A 22,147-nucleotide genomic window follows, 5' to 3' on the forward strand; every position below is an offset into this window, starting at 1 on the left:
GCTGCAGCCCGAATAAGAATAAGTTCCATGAGAAACGTGTCTGTGAAACAGTAGTTTGTTGTTGTTGTTGTTCATTTTGGCCACAAGAGGCAGACGTGCACCTCATGTTCTGTAATTTTTTCATGAGATTTGTTAAACAAAGACAAAAATAACATGTGTATTGTGTGAGCAACTTATCTAAAAAAAGGAGTTCATTGAAATTGAATTGCCTGAAAAAACTCCAATTCTATTGCATCATATCCGGTTCCTTCCATCGTCAGGCTTTACACATAAGACGCCCACAGACATCAGGCAGCAGCTCCGGGCTCCGGGATGGCTGCGAATGCAGTTCGACCGCACGGAACCAGCCGCGTCTCCGGCCAGCCGACTGCTCTGCTGGGCATTAATATGCTGCTCCGCGTGTCACCACAAGATGGCGCTGCGACGTCAGGTTTATCAAAGTAAACATACTTACAGCTGTTTGTCAATTCTGTAGAAGTTATTTAACAGAAAGCACCACCGAAACAAAGAACACATGTAACGACAATTGTCTATTAAACTGTTAATGTAGTTTATATGTCACTATATCTTTATTGAGCCGAAGCCACTTTCAATTTGTTTTGCTTTAAAAAGGCTAGGATTGTTAAGTTCGGCTTTGGCATTTGTGTTAAATCCACGTTTACTAGACATCTTAATCTAAGAAATCTGTTTACACACGTTTACACGCACCATCCCCATCCCACTCACCAACTGCCCCCCTCACTATCCTCTGATTGGACGTACTTCCTGCCAGTCAATGGACCGGGCCATTATGCACCCTTTACTTGCTTCTCAAAAGCTCGGTCTGAATTCTGACTATCTGGATAATTATTTGTGATAATAAAAGCCAAAAAGTTCATAATACGCATATTAATAAGTAAATTAAGAAGTATAATTTATGTATTTCTAATAAAATAAGTTGTTTATTCAAACACATACCAAAAGAGACATGTACCAGGACCAATTGTTGTCAGGGGGAATGACAATAATATGGCATAAAATTCCCCCCAACAATGAATATCATGCTGTTGAGTCCCCGATCCTGTAAACATTCCATTCAACAGTTCCGCTACGAAGAACAATTTCCATATCTTATTTCCCCGAAACCGTTTCGTTGGCTACAACTCGACTACCTTCCCGCTGCCTCAACGTGATATTTCCGACGGCACCTGAAGGCGACGCCAGTTTCATCGTGGGCCCCGCAGAGCTAACGCCATCACACGCAGCGGCCACGACGAGAGAGCTCAGCGACACCAGGGCCCCCGGAACTGCGCCGTCAGCCCCCACCCAGTCAAACCCTTCTTCACCACGGCTATGGAATAGAGAGCTGCGGGATACTAGTCGCGTCTGAACAGGTAACGCAGTTTCCTTTTTGACTCATCTTCCCGATGTCTTGGTAACTCCTGAAGCGGTTTGACTCACTTTGATTTTATTTTGTTTAATTTCCAGATATATACTATTATTGATAGTTCTTGAACGTAAAGGACACTGCCGCGTGTTTGCTAGAGACGCGTTTCCCCCGCGGAACGTGACATCGGGAAGGCTATCTGGGTACACGCGACACCCGGTGTGTAGTTCGGTGAAAACGTGCACGTCTATCCCGGGTTACTGGAGTGAAGAAACGGTTTACCGGTGCTACTTCACGTCACAGACGAGCAGAAGGAATACTTTGTTATCACACTCGAGGCTTTCAGCCCCGGCGGCATCCTGACGCATAGGCTCCTCCGCTCGGCTTGTTTACCACGCTTATCCCCCTCCCCTTGACCACCACCATCATCAGCATCAGCATCATCGTCCACATTAGCAACAGCATCAGCATCTTCCTATAGATGCTCAGTGGAGAGTCGAGTGAAGGACACTACTTCTCTCTCCTTTTCGATCTGTCTTTTTCTTTCTCTCTCTCATCTGGGATGCATTTAGATGTTTTCTGCTAAAAACACCATCTGCTCGAGCTACTGTCTCTGTCCCAATGTCTGGTTTGTGACTTCTGCATGGCAATGTGGTGCTTAAACACTTCTTGCATGGCCCTCTTTTTTTTAACAATGTCTGGCCGTCCTCAGCCCCTTATTTGGGCTTCTTCCTTTCAAGAAGTGTCCCCTAATGAGTCGGCCTCTATTTACAACACGTGCCAGACAGAAAGACGTGCCAAATGGGGCTCTCAGCGGGGGAGGGGACGTACTTCCATATCTGGAAGTTGTAGCAACTGTAATTTATTCTGTTATTATCCCTATTTTCAGGAAGACAGCTCCCTTTGTTAGTTTTTTTGTCAAGCAGTGCCAGCAGCTTGGAGAAAGCTTGCTTACTCCGCCTTGAGAGTAAGCTTTCTGCAAGAAAGGAAACCTTGCGATGCAGGTGCAGCGCATGGAAACCCAGTATATGGATCAGTCACCAGGCCGCCAGCGTAATCTGTCTTAGTGGTAGTGTTGGAAACCACGCACAGGAACCAGAAGCGCCTTTTGAAATATCTTTCTGCTTTCCGTGGAAGCGTATCATGTTCTTAAGTTTCTTCTCGTTATCAAAAGAAAATCTTTACCACCTTGTTTTTTTTTACCAGGAGGGTTGAGGACTTAATCGTCACTGGTTGCTCTTGTAATTTAGTCCCAATGACACATGTGGAGAAACTTATGTTATGTAAAGTCTTTATTGACATAAGACTTTTGGTTAAAGGTTCACTTGAAGTGACTTTGAAGAACTCCCAACTGGTCAAGAAGCGGCCATTATTTAAGGCTAAACTTTTATTTTGTATTGACCTCGGTGGCTCTCGTGGACGGAAGTAGCAAGCGCCAGAGTCCCTTAGTCCTGGTTGTCCCGTTTTTGAAGTTGTTTTTTGGTGTTGTGAAACCTTTTGGGGATTTTACTGATGGTCCAAACCAAAACTAAAAATATCATTCAATCTCCACAGGAACTGAAAAATGATGATCTGTATTTTTCAGTATTTTCTATTTTAGAAGCTAAATAATGCATTCATTGAACTAATGAATGTGTAGATTAAGCTGTATTACTGAATCATGTAGACTTTGAGTACCACCGATGTACTACTATACAAATATACATGTTATCCCAGCCAACACGACTCTCCTTCTTTTCCTCAACGCTATTGACCACATATTATGGTCTTCGTCAGGGAGGGAGTTTACTCACTCGTCGTGGAGCTTGAGGTTTATCCCCAAGTTCATCACTTTAGCCGTCTCTGTGTCAACCGTGCAAATTCTGCTGACGAAGGCTATACAATGCTATTGGAAGCCCCGGGAAAAGCTTGTAAGTGTAAATTTGTCCTGTGTATGCAGCTTTCTCTGGGGTGCATTTCATTGTAAGAGGATAATAAATGCTATTGGATACGTTGCTCGGCCTTCAGAATACTGTGAAAACCAGCGTGACCGATTAAATGCATAAATGTAGTTCAAGTTGGCTAATCTCAGTGTGGAAAGTCTGCTGCGTATTAAACCAATATAAACCCCGCCCGGTCTCATCAGTTGAAGTGGGAGGTAGAATCCAGTGGAGCAGTTGATGACATCACGCGGACCTTGAGGTGGGTCAGATGGCGCCGGCTCGTACGTCAGGGACCGGTAGTGCAGTCAGCTGCTCCTCCATGCTGGAGGTTGGGAAGACATCCCTACAGCGGCGTCCTTTGTGTCCCGCACTGTGTCTCTACTCCCCGCCCCCCACTGTGACTGAGTCGTGACATAGCTATTGTTACGGATGAGTACAAGCTGAACCACTGATGGAGGTTAAAGAGGAGCCGTACATTTAAACTTTTTTTCAAGCTTTAGTCAAAATGATGTGACTTTTTCGTGATGAAGCGTAAAGCTGAAGCTGAAACTCTACTGATTAGCAACCCCCAAGGTTTGATTGGCGTGCTTTTTCTCCAGCTCTATTTAAAGAAAAATGAAGTAATGGCAGCCGGGCGTATGTCTACGGGTCATCGTTGCAATGATGTCAACAAAGGAAATTATGTTTGAAAGTGATACACCTGCATGAAAGCTTGTCAAAACAGGGGATGCCTGGGGAGACGTCCGTCTTAGGGCGGATTGTCTTCAAAGGAATTCATTTAGCAGCAGTTGTTTGTCGCGCTTCGAGGGGCAGGTGTAACCGACTGCACAAATCCCCCATCAGCCCGCCGCTTCCACCTGCCCCAGCTCGCCTTTTGTGCTTGACTCCAAACGTACAAAGTCAGTCGGCGGTTCTTCAAGTGTGGCTTCATTTCCCTCTGAAGGGGAATCACATTTGCTCATTTACATATGAGGCCAAAGCTAGACACGATTTCTTTCTCTATCTTTCTCCCTCGCTCGCTCATATCCTGTTCAGTATTTTTTCAATACTACTACCTTTTTTTCTCAATCTCTCCGATTACATTTAGCTCTCAAGTGCCTTTAGCCTTTTTATTCAGTAGTTCAATAGTGCACTGTAGCTTTTCTGTCTATATTTAAAACCGTACCTCTAAATAAAGTCAAGCAAGTATGTTTTAAATCTGCCAGAGCCCGAGCGGAAGATTCATACTGCTGCTGAAGCAGTTGTGTGGAAATGTTAGGTTACTATAACAAGTTGCGTCCATATGTGGGTGTCTAAGCAGACAGCCACAGGTTCAAGGCATCCCGTGGTGGTTTGAAAAGCAGCTGGAGGAGCTCACTGACCATGCGGTAAGTGTTATATTTAACACGGCACAAAATGCTGTTCTCCCATCTTGCAATTATCAGACATTGTTTGCAGGGCATTGACTGAGGGAATAGTTGGATAAGGCCCATTCCATTATATCTTCTTCCCATTCTAAGTTCAAAAAGTTTAAAGCTGTTCTGTGCCTCTCAATAGCAGCGGATGTGCTTACGAGCACCAGACACACTTCAGAAAAGCCTCATATTTTACTGCAGCAGGATCTGACAGCCTAACCCTACTTAGTCCTGGTTCTCGTTGCCCCGGACCTTCCTTCAGCAATAATGCTCGGGGCAGACGGAGGAGAGGGCGCTGCCGGTAGCGGAGCTCCTAACATCTCCGCCGGAGCTCCGACTGCCGGTCAAAGCCAGATCTGTCCCCGGTGGTCTGGTTCGTTGTATGACAAGATAATTGAGTAAATTATCTGCTGTCACTTGCTAATTATGAGAGAACGAAGTGGTGAGATTAGGTCAGACGTTGTTGGTGGAGGAATACATTTTGGACTATGGTTACGAAGAGGTGTCGTTTGTGTTTTAACGCTTCGCTGATCAGCTATTGAACCGTAAAGTCCAAATCTGTGAATATCTTGACAACTTTACCAAACTAAGAGGCCATCGCACAGATGCCAGGCTGTGTTCACAGTTGTTTGTGGAAGTGAAAAACTTCAGAGATTAATGTGTGGTTGTTGAATGGTACAATCTGAGATAGTTGATTGCTGATTTATTCATAAGTCTTGCGGTACCTACGTTTCCTGAAGGTTTTCCCCCTTATTTGTTAAGCTGTCACTCATGATTACAAGTTGATGCCACATAGCAATATGGATCTTAATGCTGTTGTTTCAAGGTGCCACACACAGGGAGCATTTTGATTGCACCTCAGCGCCAGTGGTTAGCTAACAGTGTTAACTGCGCCGCCGCTGGTTCTCAGCTCGTCTCACCGTGCCTTATTACCTATGAATGACATGTTTACCGCGGCGGCAAGCCGTTCGATGACAAGTGTTCTGCTCTAGTGACGGGGAAACAAAAGGGTTTTCTGCTCGCGGGTTAATGACCCCTCATGCATGATTAACTCGCCGCAGGTTTCTCCAGCTGTGTGGCGAGTCTTTTCACTCAGAAGGCAGCGCAGGTACTGATTCAGGCTCTTGTCATCTCCCGCCTGGACTACTGTAACTCCCTCCTGCAGGTCTGCCTGCTACTGCCATTCGACCTTTGCAGCTCATCCAGAATGCAGCAGCTCGACTGGTCTTCAACCTTCCGAAATTCTCCCACACTACTCCACTCCTCCGCTCTCTTCACTGGCTACCGGTGGTTGCCCGCATCCAGTTCAAAACATTGGTGCTCACGTACCATGTCGTGAATGGATCGGGTCCAGCTTACATCCAGGACATGGTCAAACCCTCCATCCCAACCCGCACTCTCCGCTCTGCATCTGCAAAACTGCTCGTCCCTCCCTCACTGAGAGCAAAACACTCGACTAGATCACGACTCTTTGCTGTCCTTGCTCCGAAATGGTGGAACGAGCTCTCTGAAGACACCAGGACCGCAGAGAGCCTTCACATCTTCCACCGTAAACTAAACACACACCTCTTCAGACTCTACCTCGACTAAAAGACTAACAAATTGTAGCACTTAAATTGTACTTATAACGCCACTTATCTATAGAAAATTGTAAATTGGCTTATTTGAGGAAATTGCACTTTCTTGTTTCTTGTTCTTCTGAGTTTGTATCCCTGTGGTTGAATGCACACTTTGGATGAAAGCGTCAGCTAAATGACATGTAATGTAACGTAATGAAAGAGATTCATTGAATGAATTTCAAGTTCTCAATGAGTGTTTTTTTGTAGTCGTTGTCATGCACACATGTCAACTGAGCCAAGTTATTATTTGTAGGATTATGGCTTGCCAGACTACTCGCGGGGTGCTCTGGTTCTGGCCGACCTACATCACGGTGCATTTCTCCTGCATTGCAGACGATCTTGGCTGCGAGACGCTGACAAAAGGATGACGCCTGCTCATTCTCCGGCAAGCCAGACCTCTGGGCCTTCAACGTCATAGGGGCCTTGTCCTTACGTGTTCAATCACCCCCGTAGCCTTCTCTGGCCTTGAGGGTTAAAGGGTTTCTACTGGGGACGTTTTTTTGCAGAGAACCGCAAAGAATGGTACAGGTACATTTGGCTTTATTATCCAAAAAAAGTATCTGAAGAGTTTTAGTATCTCCCCACTCCTCTGTCTCCCCCCTTTCCGTTGTTGTTAAATGGCTCCGCTCAGTTTAATCCCTTTTTTACAGGAACATTACATAAACTAAATACAGTACACGTTGCAATTTTATCGGGGGGGATTTTCCATATTGTGAGCAAATTGCTGACATTATGCTAGATCGGGCTATCCCCTATGTCCCCTGATAGGTCCGTGCTACCCACAGTCAACGATACAGAGGTGAGACGACTCATCGTTAAATGTTTCCATCTTTGGTTTTGGACAAGCCGATCATGTTTTTCCCGACGTATCGAGCAAGTCATAAAACAAGCAATTATGTAAATTATACAGGAGACTGCAGTTCAGTTTATTTGGCAGTTTTAGAAGATCCCACTGTGCATTGGGTTTGACGGCAGATAAAACAAAGTTTATTGGCTGATCACTGTTTCTATGCAGGCAGTGAAGAGAACCCTTCTTCTTTCTGGTGGTTCCCTGATTTCCAAAAGGCAGCTTTAAATATTTTTGCCTTACTCTGGGAAAATTATCCGCATCAGGAAATCAAAGTGAGATCTGATTAATTCTGTCTTCCTAAGAAGACACAGAAGCTTTGCAGTGTTTCTTAAGTGGTAATTTATGATTGGGAAGAAAAAACCCTCCTCTTCGCTCCCTCCCTGAAGCTTTAATCACCTGGCAAAATCCTTCTCTCTCTTTCTCTGCCTATATCTCTCTCTGTCTCTCTCGTAGACCTTTTGATCCATTTTAATCCACTCCTCAGCAGCGTCTGTCAGTCAGCCTCTCGGTGAGGACTCGCAACCCACAGACTGTCCTGACCTGCCAATCAAAGCACATCAGTCAGGGCCCATGGGGACGGGAATAAAAACATTTTGTATTTAATTAGCCATCCACGTGTCACATCTTTACAATGTCTTACAAAAAAAGAACGACAGGCAGCTGAATACATTATCATTAGCTACCCCACCGTCTGCGAGGTTGCTTTCAATACATCTAAAGGCTGCAGCCCGCAGCTGTAAGCCTTGCAAATGCAGCTACTATTGAGAGGGCAGAGTGTCAAACAGGTAAATATTCCGAGACCCGCCCCGAACTGACCTGAGAGTGGGCAGCTGACTGCAATCAAGCCAAAACAGCGAAAAACAAAAATTCAGTGACAACGAAGTTGATGTGTTATGTCAGCGTTTGTGGTGGGAAAATTGATGTAATGACTAGTGCGCTGTAGGAAAGCGTGAAGTACTTGTGCTATGATACAGCTGCATTGTTCCTACTGCTGATGCTATGACTGTTTGAAATGATCCTGATGCCAATAATTGTAATGTAGCGAGTTTAACAACTGCGAAAATGTAATGTGAACGCTGAATGGGAGATGCAATGTAATCTTGATTTCTTATGATTTCTTCCAACTTTAATATTGCATTGCTGCTTAATCCGTAATGCTTTTGTGTTCACTCAACTGAGAAACTGTGATCCTTGTGGCAAAAATGCTTTCAGCTCGTCTCCCTGTGTCTGGCTCTGATAACTGCTTACGTGAGGAAACCAGCATTCTGCTTTACACCTGCTTATTATAAGATAATACGATTAATATTCATCTTAAGATAATACCCAATCAGAAATCTCGCAATTTCGCAAAGGGCTGGAACTAACAGTCATTTAGGCTACTTATCTTTATTATTAGAATTTGTATTAATGGATTTATTAAAAATGTTTTTTTTTTAAGTTATTAACCTTATTAGTCTCAAGAGGGAGGTGCGTTAAATGGTTATAAATGTCATGTAGTTAAATCATTTGAGTCGCCCTCGGTCGGGGTTGAAGACTGAGCTCACCAGACATCTGTAGCCCGTTGCTTCATCACTGCTACAGCCTTGACGCTCCAGGCTACATTAGCCTGCGAGCATGACACGCCTGAATCTCCTACCAAACTGCATTTAATTCCATTTTGGGTAATGTATTGCAATTACCACAACAATATCTCCCGAAGTTACCACTGTTTGTACCGTCAGCAAGGCTATCGCTCTGTGAGTATCACTGTTGGAGAACTGTTTGTGGGGACTATTACTCCGTTGGCACTGTTAGCATCATCAGCCCAACCGATGCTCTCTTAGTAAGCTTAGCCATCCCTGCTGCATCACTTGCTAATCCCACTTAAACAATGCCAGTCGGTACGTGGGTCTTTTGAGAAGGTGGGGGGGGGCGCAGGGAGGGGAGGTGAGGGTTGGAGCCTGCACAAAGCCTGGTGTCTCCTGCAGCCTTCCTGCCCTTCCTGTCACTCACATGAGTGTCCTTTCTGTGGATGCTACTGTGCGTCTTTCACGTTATCCATCCCAGTAGCCGAGCAGCTGCATGACTGAGCCCGTTGTGCCTCGGGCCGGTCATGTGACCGCGCTGCGTAGCTGAATGACTTACCACCCGCAGCCTCGTGCCATTATGTTTTATTGGTGGGTGTGTGGGGGGGGGGGGGGGGGGGGGGCTGCTGTTGAAAAGAGAGAGTCAGCTGTCCCTCAGGGTGCCAGGCGGCTCCACAAAACTCCCAGCAGTCTGCTGTGAGACCCCGTCGCCAGGACTGCATCAGGCGGCAGAAAGGGGAAAGCGGACGCAGCGGTGCTGGTAAAAAAGACTTAAATCACATGTTCAACACACATACACACACACACACACTGGGATCACCTCATCAAGTATTTTTGGTAAGCCTCACAGTTCTTCACCACACAATTCCCAAAATAGACCTACAAGTGATAAAGACGAATGTTTCAGCACTACTTCATTTACTTGTCACATCCCACCATAGTACTGTTTTCTCAATGGGGCTTTCCAGCCTGCTGAATCCGAGAAGACAACACACAGCTTCTCATCCTGTTGTCCTCATTATCTTTGCTTTTTTAAATTAATTTTCAAATTAACTTGAATCTCTTACTCATAGTAGAAGAAGAGACTACTATGTATATTTGTGGCTTGTGTTATCCTTCAAGAAAAAAAGCAGTCCCAACCTCACCACATACACCTGTCATTTTGCCGTCACTGGGGGGGGGGGGGGGGGGGGGAGCTAAAACAGCAGCAGAAAACTCGCTCTTGCTTGCTCTTTTGTCTACATTGCCAAATCGTTCGCTCACAAATGATGTACGGTATATTTTTGTATATATGTATATTTTTCACCTTACGGCAGTATATGCACCTGCACCAATCTTTTGATTACAGATCCATGTGGCATTCATTGAGTTGACTGTTTTTAGTGTGACGTGGCCTGATTGAAACCATTAACATTTAGTGATCATGTAATATAGCCCCGGCAGACACACACACACACACACACACACAAACCAGCAGCGGCTTTTCCACGTGGGTGTCTGCTGCTGCTGCTGTTGAGCAAAAGCGTTAGCGGCATACGCGACAGCCTGTTCAGCAGAAGCCGCAGAGACAGATTAAATTAGATTAGCGGGACTGATCTTTAAAAATCAAATCAGCAGCTAATGGGGCTGTGACTGGGAGCGACGACGGTAGCTCTTTTGTAAATAAAGGCCGGTCGGGAGGCTCGCCGCGCAATTGGGGCCCCGTGGGCACCCTGCTGCCTCACAACGACTGCATTGTGTACTCCTGCTGTCGGTTGGATCGCTCCACACGGGGTGGAGATGTGTTTTTATAGATAAAAGATGCCTTGTAGCGCGTTGGAGACGTCCTGTAAGGTTCAGCTTTTCACTCTGCACAGCGTGACATTTACATTGAAGCTGTTGTCGGATTGAAAGAAACTCTCTGTGAGAGCATCAGATAAAGGCTTTAAATAATATTAAAAACTTAGGAGAAGAACTGTCATTTTTTCCATTGCCACAACACGGTTTTAATAGTAGAAATGAAAGAAAACAAACTCATTCCATGACGTAGTTAATTTGAATGATAAAACAAGAATAAGTTCTGTGAAGAAAAAAGAGCTTGAGCTACAATGAGAGGCCCGACCAACTTGAGCTAAATCCCAATGATTCAGAGCGTCCGAATAAAAAGATTAATTGACTCCACTACCAGATGGCATGGGGTGTTTTTCTTTTTCTTTTTTGTCAAACCCGCTTGTGATGCCCTACATTTAATAACGTCGCCTCATTTACACCTGGAGAGGTTGAACAAATGGATTATATGAAAATCCACCCAGGAGAGGTGTGTGGGGTCTTCACGAAGGCTTTTGATTCTAGCTGGCAGCTCCCACTCTCTTTGCAACGACCTACTGTTTACTAGTCGAAATACTACGACCACAATGGCTACGTGTTTCAGGGTAATTTCTTTATTTGGAGTTGATTGGGATTGTGTGTATGGAATCGCTTCCACCGACTCACACGCGTGTTCCATCACCATGATAATGGGTCCCCCAAAAAAGTGCATCATTAGAGGTTGAGGCTTTTAGTCTCTTGACGTGGCTCTGGAGCATTCTGGGAAAAGTTTGACCCATTTCCGCAAAGAAGTGTAAATGAAGGCGGCTGCCACATGCGGGTAATATTCATGTTTTATTGAATGAGACGATAAATAATAGAGTGTCTCTGTGTCCCGACAGGGTCTCTGTTTTCGGCGGCGCACAGAGAAATGAGAAGGAAATAGAAACCCATTTTTAAATCCCAATACACAAAAAAAACAGAGGTATGACTTTTCATGGTCACACTCCGCTGAACTCCCACAATCCCTTGGAACCTGAGAAGTCTCTCAAATTCACCACTACGTACGATTTTTTTCTTTTTATTATTTATTCTATTTGGGGTCAAATTCATCAATGGGCAGGTGGGGAAAAAAAATTGAACAAAGGTTTCCTTGCAGGAAGACCAGTGTCAGCTGAGTGTCCGACATTCCGACACGAAAGGTACGTCGGGCCCCAGAATAACAAGCTCTGCGGAAGCACTAATGTCTGCAGCCAATCAGCTTTACTGTGAGAAGATGGAACAGGTTCACGTGTGTGTTATTTTGTGTGTGTGTGTGAGCGCTTCAGCATTCCTCCCCAAAGCAGTTATAGTCCTCCCATCATCAACAAACTTGCATACTTACAATGCTCCCCCCCCCCCCCCCCCCCCCCCTGCACCCTAAGCCGACCCTGTTGGCCCAGTGAGGCTCTTCCCCGTTACACCGTCACACGTGGTGTTATTTCTCTTCTTTGTCTTCAGCATGCTTTTGTGTCACCTCACTAAGTGTCCCGTATACTGCCGAGGCTCAAGCAGAATGCGCTCCCCCTTTCTCCCCCTTCCTCCCCCTTCCTCATGCTCATTACTGAGTCTTAAAGAGGCCCTCTGTGATCTCTGCGTGACACACCTGCAGGCTCTCTTCATAGTGCCCTAGAGTGCTGCAGAGACAGCAGAAACCATTTCCATCGGTGGTGTTGGCGTGCAGCAGATATGGGTTGCAGAATGTGTATCTTGCCAAGGTATATATTGTCATAATTCATCACGTAGAAATACGGCAAAAAGAGCTGCAACTGATATAATTGGTTAAAAGTTAAGCCTAGTTAATGCTTCTGCGTTTTCAGAGAGACGCAGACACCCCCTTGCGTGTCCTTTGCGTGCCTTTTCACACCTCCTTGCATCCTTGCGTGTGTCGAGCCATTTTTTTTTTAGGCTTGCGTCGAAAGCAAGCAACGCAAGCCTCCCGCAGCGCACAAGGTCTGATTGGTCTGCTAACTACATCCTTTACAGAGTCTCACATTTCCGCTTTCATAGCCCGACACCGCCATTATTAAAACGAAGAACGTTTACGAGAGAACGGATCAGATTGAAGAACTTTTGTCGGAAGAAATGCGTAAATATGACCACTTCTACAAGCCTCATTGGCGGGTTGTATAAGCGGGTTGGATTCATGGAGGCTGATCGCCGCAAACGTCGGTTTGCCGGTCGAGAAGTGCACAAAGTTGTGGAGGAAAATACGGGACAAATGTGTCCGCGATGAAAAGCAACAGTGGCGATGCACGGGGCAATAAAGTCTATGATAAATAAATAAACAAACAACTTCCACACACAAAGACGTGACTCTCTAGGTCGTCTTCAACAAAAACCCGTTACTCCGCCTGTTGTTCTGGCGGGGAATTGCTCTGCAACACACGCAAGACTTTTAGAACCATGAATTGAAACGAGTGCGTCGACGCAACAACGCAGAAGCATGACCAGCCTTTACTGATCGCAGTCCGTTGGAAAATAAAGCAGCAATTGTTCTTATTTTTAGCCTCTGTTCCGATTCTGACTGAACACAAGGGTCGTAATTATTTGCTGCAAATGCCTGACCTTTGGTCCCATCAGATTCCAACGACGCTGTCTCCGAGGGTCGTGGGTAACAAACCATCTGGCGTGTGAGGTTGATCTAACACTTTGTGGTGGGTATGTTTACTTCTTTGTACACCATTGTAGAACAAAGTGCTAGAAATATCCCCAGATATAAATATACACCACATACATCAGCACCAAATTGGACGCAAATAGCTGGTTAGTTTGCCAGTTGCGTTGTTTTGTTTTCTGTGGGGTTTTTTAGTTGTCGGTTAGAATTATGTCGTGGGATCTGAGCTGGTTGTCTTTTGCACTTCCCCGCTAAACATACATGTATGCGTACAACACAGTAGGATTAAATCTAGAAGAGGTGGAGGGGGTAAAGGAGCAAAGGAGCATCTCCTCCATCCCTTCATTGCTTCGCTGCCCCAGATAAATAGGGGCCTGGATGGGCGTTGGGAACTTGCTGCCGCTCGCCCAAACCCCTTCATCTGACGCCTGTAATAATGGTTGTGTGGGTGGAGGCCACAAGCGCGATGCCGAAGTTGGACTTAGAGAGAGATGTGATATCCAGACAGCATGTTTGTGGTTTGTCTATTTACTCAGACGTTTTTTTGGAGGGGGGGGTTGTTTGGGTTTGATTGGACCGTTGTTTTGACCGTGAAGAACATTCTTCAAGTCTATAAACCGGTTCTGCTGATTACAGGATGCAAGTGTGTGTGTGTGACTGTAGGTGTGGGTGTATCTCTGTGTGTGGGTGTGCGGGAGAGGCCCCACTGTGTAGAAGGTTCAGCGGCGTAACCTCTTCCTGTTGATACTGACTCACCAACTTGCTTAAGACCCCATCTTCAACACGTCTACTGTTGCACACTAATGACTGGCGCTCGATTCTTCCCTCCACCACGAGTCGACTTGAATCAACGTGTGCGGTTGAAGTCCTACGTTGCTGTTTTTGTCTTTCCTGTTTTGCAGAAAAGCATCCGGATGAGAAGATGTGAGCTCCCTGTGTATAAACGCATGCAGGTTAAGCATGGAGGCCACTGGGAGGAGCAAGATAAGCTGTGATTTATTTTATTTTATTTTTAAAGAAGGCAAAGAAGCAGGTGAGGGGAATCGGGTGGTTGAACAACTGCAGCCGTTGCTCCTTGCTGCCTGAAGCTTTGGACCCGCCTCACATTATGACAGGTACATTGTTACCAGGGCCGTGAGAGGCCTCGGCTGAGCAAGTGGCTTCTAAGTGGCTTGACGCTCCAACAGGCCGATGGGGGACACAGACACACGGAGGCCAACAATGGAGTCTTTCACTCGGCCGCGGTACAGGAGGAACGCGATTCTGGTTTGCAAATGAGTACTGATCTCCATTTCACCCCCCCTCCCCCCAATCTCCTCCGCCCCTGGGTATAGACGCAATTGAATCGCACAAAGAGAACGCCTTTGGTGAAGGGACTAAGCCAGTGGCCTAGTGAGCAGCCTCGCGAGACGAGAGGTAGTGCTGCTTTAACCTCAGTATTTTGACGTCTGGGAGAAGCCTGTGCTGAGCTCACAGGGGAGAGCGAGGGGAATGAATATACTGTGCTAGGCGGGCGCAGCACTAAAACGTGTTTTAACCACCTACAAAAATTATTATCTGTGTATGCCATATAATGCCACATATATAATGCACAAATATATATATATATATATATATATATATATATATATATATATATATATATATATATATGTGTGTTTGAAAAGATTTATGCTGTGCAGTGTAGGAAAGGCTTAACAAAACAGTTGCACCATAATGAGGGAGATTCATAGGCTGATCTGAGCAACCAGATCTCATAAAGGATCATTAGATTCCGGGCTCCTCGGCACAAACCGTGACATGACAAAGATTCTGTGAAACTTTTACTGGACTGCATTCTGTTTACATACTGACTTGTTGTGGGTATAGGTTGTAAAAATGTATCATGCTCAATATATGGAGCCCCCATATTTGCCTGTACTTGAAAACAGGATTCTTGAATAGATTTTATATAGAACAGAAATTAATTCTACATGCGTTTTTTTATTCCTTTACATGGATTTGTGTATTTATAAATGGGTTATTATTATAATAATCCTATTATTGTTTTTTAGTTGTCTTTTTTATATCAGTGATGAAGAAAAAAAATTAAGCCCCGGGTCTGAGACACAGCACACGCATGTCTGAAATCACAGGACGCGCACACACACACACACACACACACACACACACACACAGAAATGGAGATGTGTAATTTAGTTTTCATTCTGAAGCATTGCTGTCCGAGAAGGGACGGATGTTGCGCTGGTTCTCCTCCCATCACTCCCATGATCTGCCGTCTCCATGGCTACTGTGTCAGTCCCACTCCACTCCCACTCCCCATAGCACTCACTGTGCTCAGGAATGTGGTAACCTAGCAACGGGTGGGGTGCTGGAGTCAGATCAACGTGCAGGGTCGATGATGGGCCTCATTCTCTTTGAGGTAAATCTCTCCTCCTCCCCATTTCTGTTTTCAATAATACTACACAACAAATCGGCACAAAACAAAGCTCCAATGAATACAAATTAAATCAATTTACCATGATGATAAAACTCAACCCATATCGCTCCGCCTTATTGTGTAAGGTAAGTGGGTAAAAGTCATGAAGTGATTCTTCAGCAAGGTTTTAGGAAGCAGGTCCAAAGATGCATCACAAAAATTGCAAATACAAATGAAATCAATTTACCATGATGATAAAACTCAACCCATATCACTCCGCCTTATTGTGTAAGGTAAGTGGGTAAAAGTCATGAAGTGATTCTTCAGCAAGGTTTTAGGAAGCGGGTCCAAAGATGCATCACAAAAATTGAATTGATGAAGCTTCTACCTGATCAAAGTAAGCTTGTTTTTTTACTGTAGAAAGTGGATGACACAAGGCCGAGTCAAAGCCCTGTGACACGTCTGAGTGGGAGGACCGAGGGATTTTTTTGTTCCGGCCGGGCCACGTCATCACAGAGTCCGTGTTCTCTGAGAGTCGAATGGAAATTTAACAGCTTGCAACAACGAGGTGTATATCAGACTTTTAACCACATCCCGTCGCTACAGCAATGAGGCTGAGATAAGAGCGCTTTCAGCAGGGCGTCGAACGTAGTTCACATCTGCAGGAAAACGCAGCGCCTACCAATGGTTGTTGCGGCTTTTTTCTTCTTTCTTTTGCGTGACTTTTGACGTTGCACTTTTTGTTTTATAAAGGTATTTCCACCTGTAAAAACCTATGGGCCCCAGGAAGAAGCGAAGGCCCCAGCAGGACTTGGTTAAGCGTTTTGTCTCGCTGACCTGATTTGACGGACGTGCCGACGGGAAAGTGTACCAGTGTCTCCGGCAGAACTGCTGTGCTCAGCGAGGGCAGCAGCTGTGTACTCTCTCTTGCGTGTTAATATTCCAGCACAACTAGCTTTTATTCAATTGCTTTTTATTGCATACAGGTGCAATATGGCTTGTGAGTTAACATCCTAATAGTACACCTGGTGGCAGCAAGCTTTTATAGCTACTAAAGAAAATAAACAATAGCTAACTGTTGATTAGCATGTTACAGCAGCTTGGTACAGATCAACGTACCCCTTCGACAGCGTGCGGCAGACTAACATTATGACACTGGGTACCACGGCCACATCTGCAGGAGTGCACACGAGGGCCCTCGACATGACAGCCCACCCACCTGTCTCTGTAATGATCCGCTCTATTTGTAGTGATGGCAAGTACAATCATTAATCTAGTAACAAGGAGTGACAATTGTAGACGGGGGTGGTGCTTGGGGGGGCAGGGCACCCCCTTTGTTCAATGCTAATCTTCTATACTGTGCAGTGTTTTGTCTTTCTCTGGCTCTCAGCTCGAGATAGATTACTCTCTACCTAATTAAAGGCACAATGCGGTACAGGATTTTAAACTCTTTTTAAGGTAATACATATTATATATTTTTAACATGAGCAAGACTTTCTGGGAGGCATCACTTAAAAGTTGCTATGGGTCTGATTGACCTTCAGTTGCTTTTGTTTCCCCAATTAGTGGATGAATGGATACAGTGCATGCCATGAACCTGCAATGTCCCAGGTTCGATTCCCGTCACTGGACCTTTGTCGCAAGTGACCTTGTGGTACTTTAATGATGTCATCGGTCCAATGAAGGCATAAACTGCATCAAAAAAGTGAGTATATGTTATAAAAACATTGTTCCCTTATGATCAAGTCTCTGTTGGGAAATGAAGTCTGGTATCTGCGGCTGTCGTAGTACTTTGTTAAGCACGTCCGGTCACTCACCACCAGAGTCATCCTATGCGGAAGGGGAGTTATGTTTGTTGTTTACGTTCATGATGATCACTTTGGGGGAGTGGCTTTGGGGGGAGGCTTGAAGAGACAGGCTTCTCAGGGATTTCAAAACTTTTGGAGCTAGTACTACTAGCTTCTTTGCTAAAGCTTTTTTAATCGTTTATTTATATGTTTAAATTATTTTTATCTGCCCAGTGCTCTGTATACATCCAGTTTACAGGTGAAGCGAATGACGCGTTCACATGGCACATGCTAAATACATACTGATGTACTAAAACCAACATGTATGGAGTTGATTAGGTGTGCGGCATGATTTGACACTGCAGTTGAAGCTCACGTTTAATGCAAACCATCAAATGCAAAGAGAAGTGATACCATTTTCCAGAGGAGGTGGACCCCATGAATATTTCAATGAGGAGAGCAGAGGCGGCGTCTTGTGTAGCAGTTGATTTATCCAGAGCCTGGAGGGGAATTGAAGAGCGTGTGTGTTAGTTTGTGGGGGGGTCAAGTCTTGAAGTAAACTGTCTCCTGGCGGTAAAGGGGCTTCAGCCTTTGAGTGCTTCCTTGAGGTTAACACTCTATCGTTGACCTCAGGCTCTGTCTCTTTGAGGTCTACTGCTTCAAAAAGACAAACTTTCCCAAATTGGCAGAAACATGTTTTTGTTTTTCCTCTCTACTTAACTCAACATGTCCTTCTTTACGGACATCGCCCAAGGTTACAAATGATTTCCCCCTGTTGCTCCTCATTGAGTGTCTCTGGTCAGCTGTGTGTGCTCCCCTGTCGCTCATCACAGCAGAGCCCGGTGCCCTGGGGGTCGGAAGCCCGCTTTGTCTCCGACTGGTTCCGATGGTGTGATGAAGGGGTCACCCTGCAGGCAGCGGGAGGTTTTAGAGGTCACAGCTGCCGCAGCAGCGGTGTTGTGTCGGACATTTCCTCTGAGATGTGCCAGGTGACCTGTCGGACCCCGCGGTGCTCAGCCAGGAATTCGGACAAGGTTGTTTATCTAGACCGATCCCATTGTGAAAACAAATGTTTTTTCCTTATTTCCCTATTTGATTTTCCTTAGCATTACCACTAACTCCTCAGTAAGAATCCCAGTTCATCAGACATTCCCAGCCAGAGGGTTCTGATTGACGTTTTACTTCACACCGCTCCGCATCTGTTTCTCCTACATGGCGTCTGATTCATGAGGTCGCTTCACAACGGGGCTATAAATGTGACAAGAGCTGAGACAGCAGAAACTGGTCCTGAATAACAGGCTCAGACATGACGCATCCTTGCACTGACGCATGCGATCATGGCCAAAATCATAATCACGATTATGTTGATCAATATTGAGATCATGATTATTCATTAATTTTAGGGACAACATCTTTTTATTGGACTTTCACGAGAACACTACTTCCACTTCCATTGTTGTGCTACATTCAGGCTAAAGTACACATCTTTGCATCAGACTGGTCCTTATCACAGTGCATCTCCATCCGTCCATCTTCAAAGCCACTTAACCTTCATATAGGGTTGGTGAGGGCTGGAGTCAATCCCAGCTAACATCTGGCGAAAGACGGGGTGCACCCTGGATCGGTCGCAAGCCAATTGCAGTGCGTGCTGACACATCGAGACACCTACGAGCAATTTAAAGTCACCAATCAACCTGATCCCCAGAGCATGTCTTTAGGCTGTGGGAGGAAGCCGGAGTACCCGGAGAGAACCCACGCAGACGCGGGGAGAACATGCAGACTCCACACAGAAAGGCCACTGGGCGGAGTCGAACCCAGGACCTTCTTGCTGTGAGGCGACAGTGCTAACTACACACACCACCGTACCACCCTACAGTGCATCTCGTAAAAAGAACATATAAATGAAATAGTATCAGCACTTTTTACTTTCAGTGTGTCTTTGGATGGTGGATGGATACGTTGTCACTTTTCTGGGTTGATGTCATTGGACATTGACAGAGTTTCAGTGAGGTGATGTTAGCTTTAGCCTTAATGCATTTGTCGTACTGTGGTTTGTGGTTTCTTGGTTAATATAACACTGCCCTCAACCCCAAAAACCTCCAGTCAACGGATGATGATCTTTTTCAAGGGACTAGCTCCTCGCCTTCTGCTCCTGACATTTGAATTACCTTTCACACGACACCCGTGTATCAGGTTAATTGGGGACTCTAAATTGCCCGTAGGTGTGAATGTGAGTGTGAATGGTCGTGTGTCTCTGTGTTTGCCCTGCGATTGGCTGGCGACCAGTCCACGGTGTACCCTGTCTCTCCCCCGAAGTTGGCTGGGATATTCAATTCAATTCATTTTATTTTGTATAGCCCAAAATCACAAATTACAAATTTGCCTCAGAGGGCTTTACAGTCTGTACACGTACGACATCCTCTGTCCCGAAACCCACCATCAGCACAGGAAAAACTGCCCAAAAGATGAAAAAAACCCTCCAAGAGGGAAACAAAGAGAAGAAAACTTAGTGAGAACGTAGAGGAGGGATCCCACTCCCGGGATGGACAGACTACAATGGATGCCATGTGTACAGAATGAACAATGTATAATATATGCAATTCCTATGACAGAAATGATTCAAGTAATTGTGAGTAGTAAGCCAGGCGCACAGCAGGACCACTGCAGGGGCAACCACCATCAGATAGTAGACTCCAGCCCCCCCGCGACCCTGTGTGCAGGATAAGCGGTTTGACAATGGATGGACGACACTCGTGTAGTCTGCTCTCTGTTCTGTTGTCTACTGTCTACTAATACCAAGTCCACTGCAGAGGCTGCCGCTGCACGTTGCGCACATGAGTTCAATGTAACTTGGATTTTGAAACTCTCGGTCAATATCAGTTGTGCTATCAAGTATTACATGCATGGATTTCGGTTGATTACATTACATTAACTACAATCATAGCTGTGCATTAGTATTAGTCTATTTGTTACAGTTTTAAAATTACAGTGGTGTTAAACTATTCTCATTTATTTATTGATTACATAGTTTCAGAATCATGGCTGTATCCTGGTGTACACTAAATCCATTTTACAAATCATTAATTCATGAACCGGGTCGTCAGTTTATTTCTAATAATCTACAACTGTATTGAAGAAACTAGAAATTGATAAACTTTCAATGTTTACTGGGAGAATAAATCAAGTGAGAAGTAGTCATTTTATAGCTTCATAGCTGCATGGATGCAATATAAGCTATTTAAAATTCACTCAGTGGGCTACTTTGTTTATTAATGGTTAAACAAATATTAAGCAATAGACTATGCAATATAATACAGTGGCATGTACATTTTATTTTAGATTTTCTACCTTAACAAGTGACAGCTCAGGGTGTTTTTAATCCATCATGGGTCTTGGCAATGGAGATGGTGTGTTAGGGATATATGTTCTCCCACATGTGTGCAGTTCGTGCTAAAACAAATTAGCCATCCCGTTTGGAGCCTCCACCCGCCCTTTTTTCTCCTGGAGCTGAAGGTGTTTTCACTCTGACAAGACATGACCCCGCCAGGGTTCACTGCACACCTCCAATGACCCAAGGAAAGGGAACATCCTTCATCTGGGGGGGTTAAACCCTGATAGTATGGCCTCCATCAACAGCCATTAAAAGCCCCACAATGCCGCCCCATCACCTCTCCATTAAATGTAAATTTTAAGACCGCTTCAGCTCTGCGCAACCCTCCAATGAATTATTCACTCAGAATGGCACAGGCCTCTGGATAAATGCCCCAGCCCCTCCCCTCCCCTCCCCCAACACCCTTCTTATCTTTGCACACTATCTTTTCTCAGACGCGGACTACAGTTGGAGTTTATCAATTGTCACCCCATTCACACCATAAATCACTCTCTTTACATACAGTCTCTGGCACCAATTAAAACACCTAATGAATTTTGTTGAAAGTGGCTGAAGCATTGGAGGAGGAGTCCAAAAGAGAATAATTCATGTTTTCCTTACACGATAGCATACGGAAAGAGCCCCTACGGCGAGAAGGTGACGCCTTTTTCATTTGTTTTTTTAATGCCGAGGAAGAGAAATTAAATCAGCAGAGAGGTCTGCATGAAAAGGAGGGAAGAAAGTGGGAAATAAAGACATCAAAGAGCCTTCAGTTCAAAGAGAGCGCAGCCCTCGCTGGCCCGTAGAGAGCTCTGCTCAGGACGGCGTTGGACAAACAGAGGCTCATCACTGTCTTCCGACTAAAACCTACCGCTAGTGGCGTGAATCCACTAATCTGACTGCCAAAATGATTAATAAGAGTTGGTAGGGAGAACAAGTTCTCCAAAACCTCAACTGATGGTTGTTATTAGTCCCGCTAGAGGAGAGGTTTTGTTCAGTAAATCTTGCGTTCTCATCCACTTTGTTGATATCTAAATATTAAGCCACAGCGTTTGAAAAACAACTAAGACACGCTTTCTGTACTCCAAGAAACTCTGACAACAGGTCACATGACGCGTGACAAGAATGTCACGTATTTCGTTAATTATGGCAATTTCAGACAAACGTCTGGTCATATAAAATGACGACGTAGTGACATTTTGGACAGGGATGGATGCAAATGCAACCTGACTGCCAGAGGCATGTAACCGTGGGGCGGGTGGTCTATAAAATGTCACAAAATGGTGCCTGAGAGACTTAATGATATGAAAAGGTGATGTTTCAATAGATGATGTTGGATTGCATTGTTCGATGTGAGCTTTTTTATTTTACTGTGGCTCAGTGGTGGCACTAGACAATAAAGCAGAAAACCTCA

At 45.1% G+C, this 22,147-nt stretch overlaps 1 protein-coding gene across 12 annotated transcripts in view; it reads left to right on the forward strand.

Moving 5' to 3' along the window:
- Positions 1-265: 265 nt before the first annotated feature.
- Positions 266-22,147, forward strand: part of fynb (FYN proto-oncogene, Src family tyrosine kinase b) — a 42,658-nt gene continuing 20,776 nt past the window's right edge. For 3 of the 12 annotated variants that reach the window (XM_040160289.2, XM_040160294.2, XM_040160295.2), the window contains exon 1: positions 266-1,373. The gene's annotated coding sequence lies outside the window, so the exon portion shown is untranslated. Of the gene's footprint in view, positions 1,374-4,200; positions 4,656-5,847; positions 6,232-6,634; positions 6,830-14,059; positions 14,191-16,192; positions 17,035-17,142; positions 17,282-22,147 lie in introns of those variants that run through there. The other 9 variants (XM_078093997.1, XM_078094001.1, XM_078094000.1 and 6 more) reach the window with 8 other exon arrangements.

The sequence above is a fragment of the Gasterosteus aculeatus genome, chromosome 18, assembly GCF_964276395.1.
Source record: "Gasterosteus aculeatus chromosome 18, fGasAcu3.hap1.1, whole genome shotgun sequence".
Lineage (NCBI taxonomy): Eukaryota > Metazoa > Chordata > Actinopteri > Perciformes > Gasterosteidae > Gasterosteus > Gasterosteus aculeatus.